Genomic DNA, 12,696 nt, shown 5'->3' on the forward strand with positions numbered 1-12,696 from the left:
TGTTTTGCTGGTGTCATGAATCTTTAGATAGGAGAGAGACAGAATACCTTTAAAATCTGAAGTGTTGTGTAGCCTGAAACCGTTTCACAGGAGAACGCTACTTTAAACATACGGCTGGAATGGGGGAAAAAAAAAATCACTTCTGCAAATGATGATTTTTATTTTTTTTTAAGAATTGAAAACAAGTGTTTAGACATGATTAATTACTGTAACATGTGAATGCTTTAAAGTTTCATCTATTCACAGTAGTATTTCAAATGATTTAAAGTTGTTTGCTTTTACCATGTCATTAAATGTCATGGATTTGTTCCAGCTGTCCTCCACAAATGTATCACTCATGATGGATTTTGCCTGGGAACAGGCTGCCAGATTTTAGGTTTGATACCGAAGCCCAATTTTGTTTTATTTTTAATATAGTTTTGCTTTGCAGAATGCATTACTGGCTTTTAATGGAGCTGGCAGAGAAGATGCTAGCAACTCTACCAGACAGAGTTATGGGACCCGACCTGCACCTTCTGAAACCACTTGAGGCTGGGCTTAAGGGTGGGCGTCTGTGGAGATATCCCACCGCTCTGACCACTACCAGACTTTCTCCCCTGGTACTGGTTGTACCTTGTCACTGCCTCCCATTGCTGTCACTGCCTCCCATTGCTGTCACTGCCTCCCATTGCTGTCACTGCCTCCCATTGCTGTCACTGCCTCTTGGCAGGAGGTAGCAGTCCACCTATCTGCTGGCTCCAACGTTCACATTAGCACTTCCTAAATTGCTTTAGGCAAAATCAAGTGGATTATCTCAAGCCACTAATTAGACTATTGAAGATAATCCTGCTGGCTTTGGGGTTTGTCTCCTTCCTTCCTGAAGTGAATTAGGGAGGACTGTTAGAGGCTGCTGGAGCAGCCGCATCTGAAGGGGGCTGGGCTGTTGGTGGGTGCAGGACAGGCAGCTGGAGGTCTGCTCACCAGCACAGCTGCGGCTGAGGGGGGGTGTAGTCACCATGGCCTCGCTAACAGCCTAATGAAGTCATTATTGAAGGAGAACATCTTTCCTACTGAGCTGCTGGGGCAGCCCAGTGGCTCTACCAGGTTCTGTTGAGGCTTATTTTTTACTTCCTCAATTTTCATAACGGGAACGCTTACATTTGGTAGCATGTCATGTTTTCCTATTCTAAGCTAATCTGCCTCGTGCAGGGAGCTGTGTCATATAATCAGTGTAACATACCGTCTGATGATCTTGAAAGACTGCGTATGATTAACGTATGGAACTTGGACGGCCGCTTGGAAAGGATATAATGTGATACTCTAGAGAGCAGATTGATTTGGGGGACTACCCCTCAGTTCCGAATTGGTAAATAGCATAAATGGATCTGCTCAGTGAGAGGAACTGCGGTGTGCTCTGAAACCTAACAGTTTGCCTTTAGAGCAAAAGCAAAAATGCAAGCCTGCCTTCTGACCTGCTGTTTGGTTCCTGGCTTGGCTTCTTGCATATCCATAACGATATGTCCTGTGGAAAATGTTTGCAATAATCTGGGTTTTTTTCTGAAATGCAGAGATTAATAGCAAGAGTGTGTGATAAGCAGTCTCTCTTCATTTTTATTAAGACTTTTGCATTCTTCTCAAAGGGTTGACATACTACACAATACCCTGGGGTGTTGCAAGTGTCTGAATATTGAGGATGTGTAAAAGAACATGAACATGTAATAATGTCTCTTCAGCCTGGGAAAACAGGTTAACTAGAGTGTATCACACTTATTCCTACATTAAAATAAAATGAACTATGATGCTAGTGATAAAAAAGGAAACTCACTGGTATATACCTACATTTACTAAAATCTCTCCTTCTGTAAAGAGTGAAAAAAATAAATTAGCACGTATTGAATTCTAATTCTTGGTTGCATTTCTGTAGTTTGTGGTTGCCTGTGTCTGAGGCTGGAAGTAGCACAGTGGTGGGCACTGTGGTACTCTTAAACACGCAACCAAGGTTCCAGGTGCTGCCACGATTGTGATACATCTTTGCGCTGGAAAAAAAAGCACTAAAATAGGCAGTGAAGTGTGTCAGGCAAGCATGCGTGTGTTTGAAGATGAAGTAGTCTCCACTGGGTTTAAAATGAAATGTTTTCCATTTCTTTTTAAGTCTGCTTTTCTAAAACTCATTTAAAGAGACTAAGTAACCTCTGCCATCAGCAGCACCCTTATGTTCGGGCCCTAGCCCTGGGAGCGCAAAGCGCGTGACGTTCATGTTAGTCACGGGGATGGGAAGCAGAGGTAGGTCTTCGCAGCAAGCACGGCGGCAGGAGCGGAGCCCAGGATTTGTGTAATAATGCTAGTAACAACTTCTCGGCTTTTTTCAATGGTGTTTTTTTTTTTTTTTCCTGATGGATAAATTAAGTAGGTCTTGTTTCCTCATTAAAAGAAAAGCTATGTTAACGAAGAAAAAAATGCGTTCTGCAAATCGCATCCTGTTTTTGTCCTCATTTAATTAGCACAGATTTTAAGTTGCAGGGTGTAGGCCATCTGACCTACCTCCCCTCCTTACTGACACTGATATTAGAACGATGGGAAAATTTAGACTCCTGGCAAAATGGGTGGAAAATCAAATGTTTAATGTTTTGCTTGAACATTTTGTGGTTTCTCCTGAAATTCTTTGTCTGAAACAAAGGATGTTCTTTGTTCTTTTCTGAGGGATTCGGTTTTTATTTGAAAAAATCTGCAATGTCACTGTTGATTGCAGAAGTTTCTGCAGACACGGCATAAGTTCTCTACAAAATCTTTTTTTTTAAGCCTGACAGTTACAAACTGCAAAAAATTGCCTCTTTTGATGGTGACAAATAGTTTGTTGGCAGATTCTTACAAGTGCATTTAGAATCGAAATGTTAGTGATTTGGAAAAATCTCGAAATAGAGTAATTTCACATGACCCCCTCTTGGAAGCTTGTAAGTTTTGAATTCTTTGCTCCAGCACAATTCCCACTGAAGAAATACTTCAAAAAAACCAAGATTATGGATTCTTGTAAAACTGTCATTCCTTGCTTTTTGGGTACTGTACTAAGTTGTGTTTATATATCTTCATCTTATCCTGATTTATATGATCAAAATTAAGCTTTCCTGGATTTGTTTGGAGTCTGGAAAAGATATGAATTGAACCGCAAGATAGAGAGTCGCTGCCCTTTTGAACGTGGAGGCTGCGGATGCCCAGGCCCTTCCAGCAGGATGTTGGGCTGCCGCAGCGGCGTGCTGCCCTCTTTTCCAGAGCTGCCTGTCCCCTGCCTGTGCTCCCTGCCCCTCCTCACCGTTTGCAGGCCTGAGGAGCAGCAATGGGCACAGGGGACGGGCCGGAGGCAGTGGTCAGTTGCCTTTGCAGAGCTGCAGCTGGGAATGGGGGTGTCTGCAGCCCGGGGTGCAGGATAAAAAAGCAAAGCCCCGGGAGCAAGGGGCGGGGGTGGGGATGCACCCACACTTGGCACACTCAGCGCCTGTGCAGTGCTCGGTACAGGGCCTCTGAGCTCTAAGGGACTGTCTGAAGCATAAAAAAAATGTTGGCTTTGGGATGATGTGGGTGAAAGGACCTTCTAGTCACGTATCTTCTGCCCTTTCGGCCGGACTGGCTTTTACTGTGGTGCTAGCTTGCGCTGTTAAGTAGCTGCTAGTTGTCACTTTTGTATTGCTTTGTTATTTCAGAATTACTGAGACAGTTAATTGGCTGTTCATTAACTGCCTTAGAGAAAAATAAGATTTGATTAATCATCATTTCAGCAAATTACAGCCTGTTCTACAGGCTAATGAAATGAAGCCGTGAAGAGCTGGCTTCCTGCAGGGAGCTGTGACCTGCCCTGGCTGCGCAGCCCTCGCCTCCTGGCCCTGACCTGGGGGATTTGGGGTGCATGGAAATCAGAGGGTCACCGGCAGGAATCAGGGGTCGGGGAGCGTAGAGTCCCATGTCAATGGGGTGAGGACCACGGACCACTGCCCAGGGTGCAGTGGAGATGATGCCTGTGCCTGGCAGAGGTACAAGTTGTGGACCTAAAGGCAGACTGCCAGACGTCTCTTGGCCGTAATTCCTAACCTTTGAGATCACTTCACTTCCTTTTTGTTGCTTTTTTTGCAAGCAATCATGATTATAACTGATCAAGATCAAATTTCCAAGCTGAGATCTTGAATTAATCATTGAGGAATGTGTCTTTTTCTCTGAAATAGTCCTGTATCTTTCTAGTTATTTCTAATTTTACCTTACGCGTGTGCTGATTTCAAACATAATGGGTTTTAGCTAATTACGCAACAGGGGAGATACAGGTAGCACCTTTGCTTTAGAATAAACTGGTTTATCCAAAGGTCTAGTGTTTGAAGAAAGAAAAACTCCACAGATGCATAATACAATCATTAGAAATCCCACACAAGATATTTGCAGGTGTTACTCGCAAGACCAACAATTTAAAAAGCGGTCTCCTTACATGAAATTGCTTTGCCGCCTTCTGGCCAGGAGTTAAAGTTCCCCCAAAGCTTTTCTATTTTCTGCCATCTTTGTGTCTAAGATCCTTCCTTTTCCAAGATCCCTGACTGTTGCTCCCCTTTAATCTCTTTTAGGGGCTCTGTCTCAGCTATTTAAAAGCTGCTCCTGCCATCTGCCCAGGGCTGGCAGAGAGAGGAACAGAAACCTCCCCTTTCTTTGCCAAGTGGGGCTCCTTCAGCCCCTCTGTGCAATTGGATTTAGCAGTGTTTGAGACAGTGACAATGTTGACATTGGGATTACATCGGATTTGTTTTCAAGAAAGTTGGAGAACAGCACAACCGTTGATGGTGTGCACTTTACCCTTTTCAAGACCTAAACGCTCAGGAAAAGCCTACGCCAGCCCAGGGCTAGTTGTTCATCACCTGGGTCTTGGTGTGCGACACTTAGGACCTGATGGTGTGGTTGGGGCTGGAGGAGTAGGAGTGACAGGACTTGAGGACTACTCTACCCCTCCTTCTCTGTGCCTTCACCGGTGTATGTGTGTTTGGCAGCTTCGCAACTGGTTTAACTCTTCCCTGTGCAGAATTTGTGAAGAAGAGGCACTTCCTTCCTCTCTGAAGTGTAGTATTCTCATCATTAAGCAAATACAAAGTAGAAATAGTTCAATAACAATAGAATAATATTAACAGAAGAATTAATAGAAGAAAGTTTGGAGGTGCTTTTTTTTTACCCTTTGTAGTAGAAAGCTTTCTTCTGTTAACAGAAGAAACTGAGATTGTTTCTTGCTTAGCTGATGGCAACATTGGAAAGGAATGGGTGAGAGTCTTGCAGCACACCCCATGTAATGTCTTCGTTACCAAAGATCCAGACCAGATGCCCGGGCTTCGTTGGGTCTCAGGGGGCTTTGTTGGGTCTCGGGGGGCCTCACTGGGCTTTCCCAGAGCCATCTCCGTGGAGAGCCTTGGTATTGGCTGTGGGGATGGCAATGGCCCCAGCACCGTGGTGGTTGCTCTGAGCAAGGGGAGCTGGCTCCCTTTGGTCTGGGGGCTGTGGTCCCCTCTGCGCTGGGCACTCCAGGGAAAGGGAGCAAGAGTCTCGGCAGCCCAGTGAATCCCCCATCCCAGGGTTTGGTAGGTGGAACGAGCTGATTAACCGCCCCATTTGGGTGGAGGAGGCAGCCCCAGTGCTGCGCTGCCTGTACCTGGGTCAGGGGGTGGCAGGCACAGCTTTGAAACGCGAAGCAGCTTCCTTAGGCATCGCAGGGGGTAAAAAGTGAATTAACCATATCATAGGCACATGGTACTTCCCTGCTCAGATTACACTACAAAATCTGGGCAGTTCCTAAGATAGAGCTGGAAGTGGGGATTTGGGAGTGTGAGCAGTACTTGGAGCAGAGCACAGCTGACATGGCTGGGAACAAAAGGTGATAGGAAAACTCACTGCATCTACATTGCTGCACATCCACAGGTCAGCAGAAATCCTTCCTAACAGGATGCTTGTTGCAAATTTACTGGGAGAAGTGTAAAATAACTTTGTTTGAGTGCTGGCTTTGCTTTGTGCCTTGTGTTCTGCTGGTTGCAAAGATTCTATCTGGCTGTGTTTCTCTTTGATTTTGTACTTTCTTTTCTAGATTTACTTTCTAACTGTTGATCAGACTCTAAAACTCCTGTTAAATATCTTGTTTGCTGCGGTTTAAAGGCTTTTGCGGATAGGGGCGGATTTGCTTTGTTAGTTAAGACTGCTGAAGCTGTGTCTACTCTGCTCGTGGACAAAGCTTTTTGCAGTACGGATTTTTTTGCAAAGTACTCCAAAAGCAACACATGTGTTTGTGCTGTTAGTCAGTTCTTCGCGGACTTTTTTTTTTTTTTTTCATCTGCTCCTCAGAAGTGAGCTTCTTAAAAAAACAATTATTTTGAATGCCGCTTCTGGCCTTTTGACTGAGAATTCGGAGAGCGTTTTACCTCACATACTGAAGCGAAAAGTTAGGTTTGTTTTTGTTAATGTAAGTCAAGAAGTAGCAATGATTCAGTGTGACAGGCTGAATGTGAGCCATATGAGCCGAGCTGCACAAGCATAAAGGATGATTGTGCTGCAGAATATCTCCAAGTAATTTAGATTTTGACACACTTACCACTTCTCAAGTTGCATTTCCCCCTCCCCGCCACTCCTGCCCTTCCCCCACCATCCAGGATCTGGTGTGATGGAAAAATATCTGCATTGTCTCTGGGAATAGTAATGCTTGGGCTAAAAGTGTTTTCCTTCTGCGAATTTTATTATAGCAATATGAGAGCTTCATGCAGAGATGATAATAATTGTATACGCTTACATACGTAATCTTAAATAACGACTTTGTGGGCTTAAATAGCTCAATTTTTAGATGGTAATTCTTATCGCTTAGAGTGTGTAACTGTCATCTGCTTCTCTGTTTCACTAACAGGTTTTGAAACGCTCCGGTATATAGTAGTTTTCTGAGTGAAGAAGTGTAAGTTTTGCATTGAGCCGCTGGAGCACAGCTCACACGCAGCTCCCGGCGCGTGTGACAAGAGTTGCATGTTAGGGAGGACTGCTTGTCCCCAGGAAGCCCAGAGAACCGGGCAGAGTGCCACTCGAGTCCCAGGATTGGGTGGAGGATTTTAGAGTGCCATTTTTTTCCAATTAAGGAATATTGATTTCTTTTGTGCGTGTTTTACTTTTTTGTTGTAGGCTTTTTTCTTTTTTTTTTTTTCTTTTTTAATCTGCGGTTTCTCTGTATGAATGGCAACTGAAGGCTGCTTTAATGTTGACTCAAATGATACATACTCATAGCAGGATTTTATGTCCAGCGTTTTTATTGATTAAACTTCTGCATGTCTTAGCGTTTGGACGTAGAAGGGAACAGCAAATGGCCGTTCATTTCTCGCTAGGGTTTCTTACCAGTAAGTGAAGCAGGGGTGTGTGTGTGTGTGTATGTATGTTGTGTGTGTGTGTAATATATTAGTGTAACATCTATAAAATAGGACATATTTTAATGGCTCTTAAACTTGAAGATTGAATTCTATTCTCTTAGGAAGTCTATAGTACAGATACAACAGACGCATACCAGGGTAAATAAGAACAGAATTTGGTCTTCCAGTGAGTCTGTTCTAAACCATTGGCCCAGTCCAAGCCCTGCTGAAGTTAGTAGAAGGGACCCTGCTGACACTGATGGAAGTGGGGATAAAGCCAGGCATTAAGATGGTCTAATTGTGACGCGCCTTTGCTGTTTAATGTTGTATGTGAAGTTTTTAAAGAAGCAAACCAAAAATAATATATTGGATACTATTTTTAAGGCAAAATCCCAGCAAAATATCTGTCATCGGGTTCCAAACGATTCCTTGATTCACTTTAACAATGAGCTATCCATTATATGGGCTTAATTTATGGAATGTTAAACAGTTTCTGGCATTACTGTGCCCCTGCAGGAAGAACAGATGGTACTTTTGAATGAGTTTTGCTATGGGGTAAAATGTTCCAAGTCTTCAGCAGATCATATCCATCTGTAAGAAAGGAATAGCATTTGTGCAAAATAAACAGGGTAGAGTCAAACAACTTGAAATCCTCTGCTGAAGGAAAGCCAGTGCCTCTAGGCTGAGGTGGTAGTACGCATTGGAAGGTAACGAGGAAAGTTATCACTTAACGTTATTTTAAGGGTGAGTATTTATTTTGGTTAAACAGCCCAAATGGGAAATCTTATATATCAGGACATGGAAGGCAGTGGCAGTATATAACATGGTCAATCTATACTGACAGTAGCCTGTGTATAGTAAGAGTATGTTACATTATAATCATTGGCTGTGTCTTCGTCTTGTCTCCATGCAACAAAGTTCTGTTTTATTTGATTTATAGAGTTTTGGGTCTATAAGAATAGCGTGGAAGCACTGAAGACCCAGATCTTGACGGTCCTTATCACATTAATGTATAATGTAGCCAACCCTACAGAACGGAGTGGAACATCTCCATCGTGATGCACATCTTGCACCCTCCATAAAAGTTAGTCTTACAAGTCAAACAGGAGTGGCAGAATTGTGAGAACTTGCACCACTTTCCTTCTTCATTCATCTAAATGACCAGGAACTGCTAGGATGATGGAAGCCATCATTTCTCAGAGCTCTGCTGTGATTCTTCCAATTGTCCTCCTGGGGAATGATTGCTTTCTGCTCATTGGCCTTTGGACTTCTGTGGTCCACATTTTGTGAATGAATGTCCCCTTCAGTTTATCTGTCTGTCTTACAATTCTCTAAATTTTATTCATGTTCGCCATAGAGTTTTCCTTTGCAAATTGAAAAATCACAGGCTCTTCAGCTTTATCTTCCTGAAAATAAGGTAATTAATCATGTAAGGTCTCCATATGGTGCATAGAGACAAGCTCATGTCTATGGGCCAATCCATCCATCCTAAACCAGATTATGAGTGATATTAGTTGCCCTATGAAATTTTACCCACCTCTCCATTGACTGTAGAGGAAGCTTCATCAATGACGTTAACTTGTAGAAAACTGAAGTTAAACTGAACCTGTGATCTTCAGAGAATTTATATTCATGGTTCCCTTTGTTCTGTTCTTGTTCTTTGTCCTTTGAATACCCAAGATCACTGTATCAGCAACTTGCTTTTAGAAGTGATTCTGCAAAGTTGTAGTACCTTTATGTTATTGGAAATCTGGTGAAAGTCTTCCCTCTCCCAGCCTCCAAAACCAGTCAGCTGGGTGTGAGCGTCTGACCAGGCTGCCAAAGTGTGTAAAATCATTCTGGGGTGAGGCAGGGTTATGCCACAGGAAGGCTCTCTGCAGGTGCCTCTTTCTGCCGGATGGCTGCGCGTTAGCCCGGCCTCGGAGGCTGCATTCATGGAAGCGCTAATGGAGGAATTTGAGAGCAGACTGGAAAGCAGGAGTACCTCTCCTTTCACTGTGAAGGGTGTGTTTTGGTCCTGATCATTTGGGTTTACTTTCCTTGGTGGTTTGTTTGTTGGTTTGGTTTTGTTTGTTTTTTAATACTTTATCTTTTGCATATTAGTGACTTTGTCATCTTAATTTTTCTTGCCAGTCATGCGCTGGACTGTGTATAACGAGCATGGAGGGAGTATCAGCTCATTCTTCTTCCGTTATATTAATGATTTCTTTCCCATCGCATAAATCATCTTTACAGTTGTAGGATTTCTTCAGCTGGAAAATAAAATAGTTTCCTTTCCTTCCAGGAGAAAATTGACCAAAACACATATGTGCATATTTTAATGTACCAAGACCAAACAAACTGTGCTCACTAGTCAATACCGCCTTCTTGGAGTATTGGTCATTGTAATGAAAATCAGACTTAATTTACTGCTTTGTCAGTGTGTTCAACAAAACCAAAATGTTGTGAAAGGAAAAGAAGTATTCTTGTTGTTTAAATTATATGCACTTCTATAAGGTAACATATAAAATATATTCAATCAGCATTTTATGTTACTGGGAGTACCTGCATGTACATAGTTCAATGCAAAAATAGTGCGCTTATCAGTTGATTGCTCTGGATCCTCTCTCCGGCATTGGAGGAATACCTGGGTGTTGCCTGACATGAAAAGCAAAGTTTACATTACTGTTTTCAATTCCCCAAAATTTTACTCAAGGATATGGGGCTAGCTTATTTTTCAGTATACTTGAAAGGGGCTGCCTTTTTCCTGTAAATGTTGAAGTCTGGTTGGTTTCTTCAGTGATGAGACCTGGTCTTTTCTGGGCAGCGGTTAAAGTAAAATTTCCATTATGTTAGACATCTTAAAAAAACATAGCATGTTTCCCCATTAGAACAAAACCAAATTTTGTAGAATCAGTGTTTCTGGATTGCCGAGATTTCTAATTTTGAATGTTCTGCCTTTAGTTGCAAGTTATCATGGGTTTACTTGTATTTGTTGATGATCAGTAGCTTAACATTTTCAGGAGTATGGGTTGCGTATTTACACAGCAGACCAGACTAGCTTCCTGTGGTAACAGAAAACGTAATGTATAACTTGCAAAGTAAACAAGACTTGCTCTTCTAATATCGTCCTAGTTTGTAGGGTAAGCATGGTACAGAACCACAAATCGTTATGAACACAAGCACTACATGCGTGCATCTGAGGGCATATGTCTTTAGACACATAGCAAGTGCTCTGTTTGTGATCGCCCAGTATGTCAGTTTGAGATTCTGTACAATACACAGGAAAAAAACCCATGTCTCCTATCTCCAGGAAATTATTCTCCAAATTAAGGTTACACCTCGGACAAGTTGGATCTGGTCCAAAGCTACTGAAATCAATGGAAGGAGTCCAGGATCCAGGGTTCCGCATGTGCAGCAGACAAAAGGGTTGTGTGTTACTTTCACCTTCCTTAGAAAGCAAAAACGTGCCAGGGGAGTACAAGAAATATGTGTATTTATGTTTCTGTATCTGTTTATGTTGAAACCTGTCAGCAAGAATTAATACTAGATATTTTGTTTTTATAAGTTTCAAAGTACCAGTCAGTGCTTTCATTTTATGATGGTCTTTAAATAGCTTTAAATCTATTTCAAGTTGATTATAAATGAATTTGCTGCCCAGAAGAGAACAGGTCTCATCACTGAAGAAATGAACCAGACTTTCTCCAACATGTAGTACGATGCCTCCTCTGAAACACTTCTCTAGATATTAATCTTCAGTAAATGAGGTAGCTTTACTGCCCTTGGCATCTTTTGAAGGAAAAACAGGCCTCGAAGCACGATTGATCCAGATCCTCTGTGTGAGAGTACTGAATCTGTCTGCCTGTAGGAGCTAGTCGTCTTCCTGGGCAGCATCAAGTTTGGTTCATATAATTGTGTGCTACAGGAGATACAATGAAAGGTCCCAGGTAGGGGGGGTGTGCCGGACTCCGACCTACTTGTCCCGTCACCTCAAGGACTTACTGGCCTCCGAGAGGCAAAGCCTTCCCCAGCCTTGTGCCCAGCCACTGAGGCTCAGGATAGTTACTTTCCAAAACTGGAAACAGCAGCTCTCAACTTCTCTTGCACAACTCTCCACGGTCTTTGAGGATCAGTGAAGAACAAACACGGGGTGGAAGATGGGAGGTGTTGCAAGGGTAACTTCTATTAGTTACATCTGGCATTATTGTTGTCTCTGAATGATAGGCTCTGAGATGAAATAGCAGAGCAGGCATCTTTTCACGTTTTGGTATCCAACAAACCAAATTAATTCCATTATCTTTTATGGGAAGTTTGTGCAGGAACAGTTTTGATTGATGGATTACATCTGCGGCTGCTGACTGATTAGCAGCATGATAGATGTAGCTTCATTTACAGGGATTTGCTTTCATTCATGAGGAAAAATTGAAGGTTTCTTTCCAGCACATTTTTTGCATTAAAACTTCTGAAAGTGCTCAACAAATGGTAGGCTTTGATTTCCGTTTGTTTAATGCCTGTGGTAATTAACATTTCTGTGAGAACATTTTAACCAAATGTTCTAGTTTCTCCTCCATTAAAATAATAATTTTTTGCTTTAGCTAAAGAATTTAATTGGTATATGTAATAACCCTGATACGGGATTTCTTTTGTCACCATATGAGAGGAAACTGTTTCCTGAGGATTGATCATTGTTGCTTTTTCTGGACTTCATTAATTTGTAATTGGCAATACGCCTCACGGTACATCCAGTCCACTTACTACAGATATGCTCTGTCTGCAGTCCATTGTCTCCCGGCGTGGGTGGAGAGAGGACATGTATGCGAGTGCTGAAATAAATTCGAGTTCCTCTTCTTCCTACCAAAGAATATCTGGGCAGATACTCAACCAGATTAATTAGCTGAACACTTCTCAATGCAAAAATTACGAGGCTGGATCCTTAACTCAGCCTGTCTTTGTGGAGTTGATTTCTAAACCCTGTCTCCTCCTCCATGGCTTGTAGAAATCATAGGATTGGGAAATCAAGAAATGGGGCTAAGGGGTGGCAGAGCAAAGGAGGTGACTATTTGGTGATACTGGTACCAGTTTCTGTTGGGAGATGCATCCACCCTTGTATTATTTACATGTCCGTTTCATCCTGTATCCATGGCTCTTGTGTGCAGGTTCAGGCACAGGCTGACCTCTGGCAGCAGAGATCCTACGCACCCTGTCCTGCAGTGAAGCTCGAAGGTTTTGGTTCGTGCCAGGCTTACTCCAGATAAGCCTCATAGGTAGAAGTTGCGGTCAGGGAAGTTGTTTCTTCTTGTGCTGCTTATTCTTGTCCCTTCCTTCTAACAGGAAGACTGTTCAGATTAGA

General features: G+C 42.6%; 1 protein-coding gene across 5 annotated transcripts in view; it reads left to right on the plus strand.

Moving 5' to 3' along the window:
* FBLN2 (fibulin 2) overlaps window positions 1-12,696 on the plus strand; it is a 121,276-nt gene that overhangs the window by 14,635 nt on the left and 93,945 nt on the right. The window contains exon 1 of one of the 5 annotated variants that reach the window (XM_054216444.1): window positions 5,805-5,910. The exons of the other annotated variants lie outside the window; for them this stretch is intronic. The gene's annotated coding sequence lies outside the window, so the exon portion shown is untranslated. Of the gene's footprint in view, window positions 1-5,804; window positions 5,911-12,696 lie in introns of those variants that run through there. 5 annotated transcript variants of the gene reach the window in all.

The sequence above is a fragment of the Rissa tridactyla genome, chromosome 10 (assembly GCF_028500815.1).
Source record: "Rissa tridactyla isolate bRisTri1 chromosome 10, bRisTri1.patW.cur.20221130, whole genome shotgun sequence".
In the NCBI taxonomy this organism is placed as follows: Eukaryota; Metazoa; Chordata; class Aves; order Charadriiformes; family Laridae; genus Rissa; species Rissa tridactyla.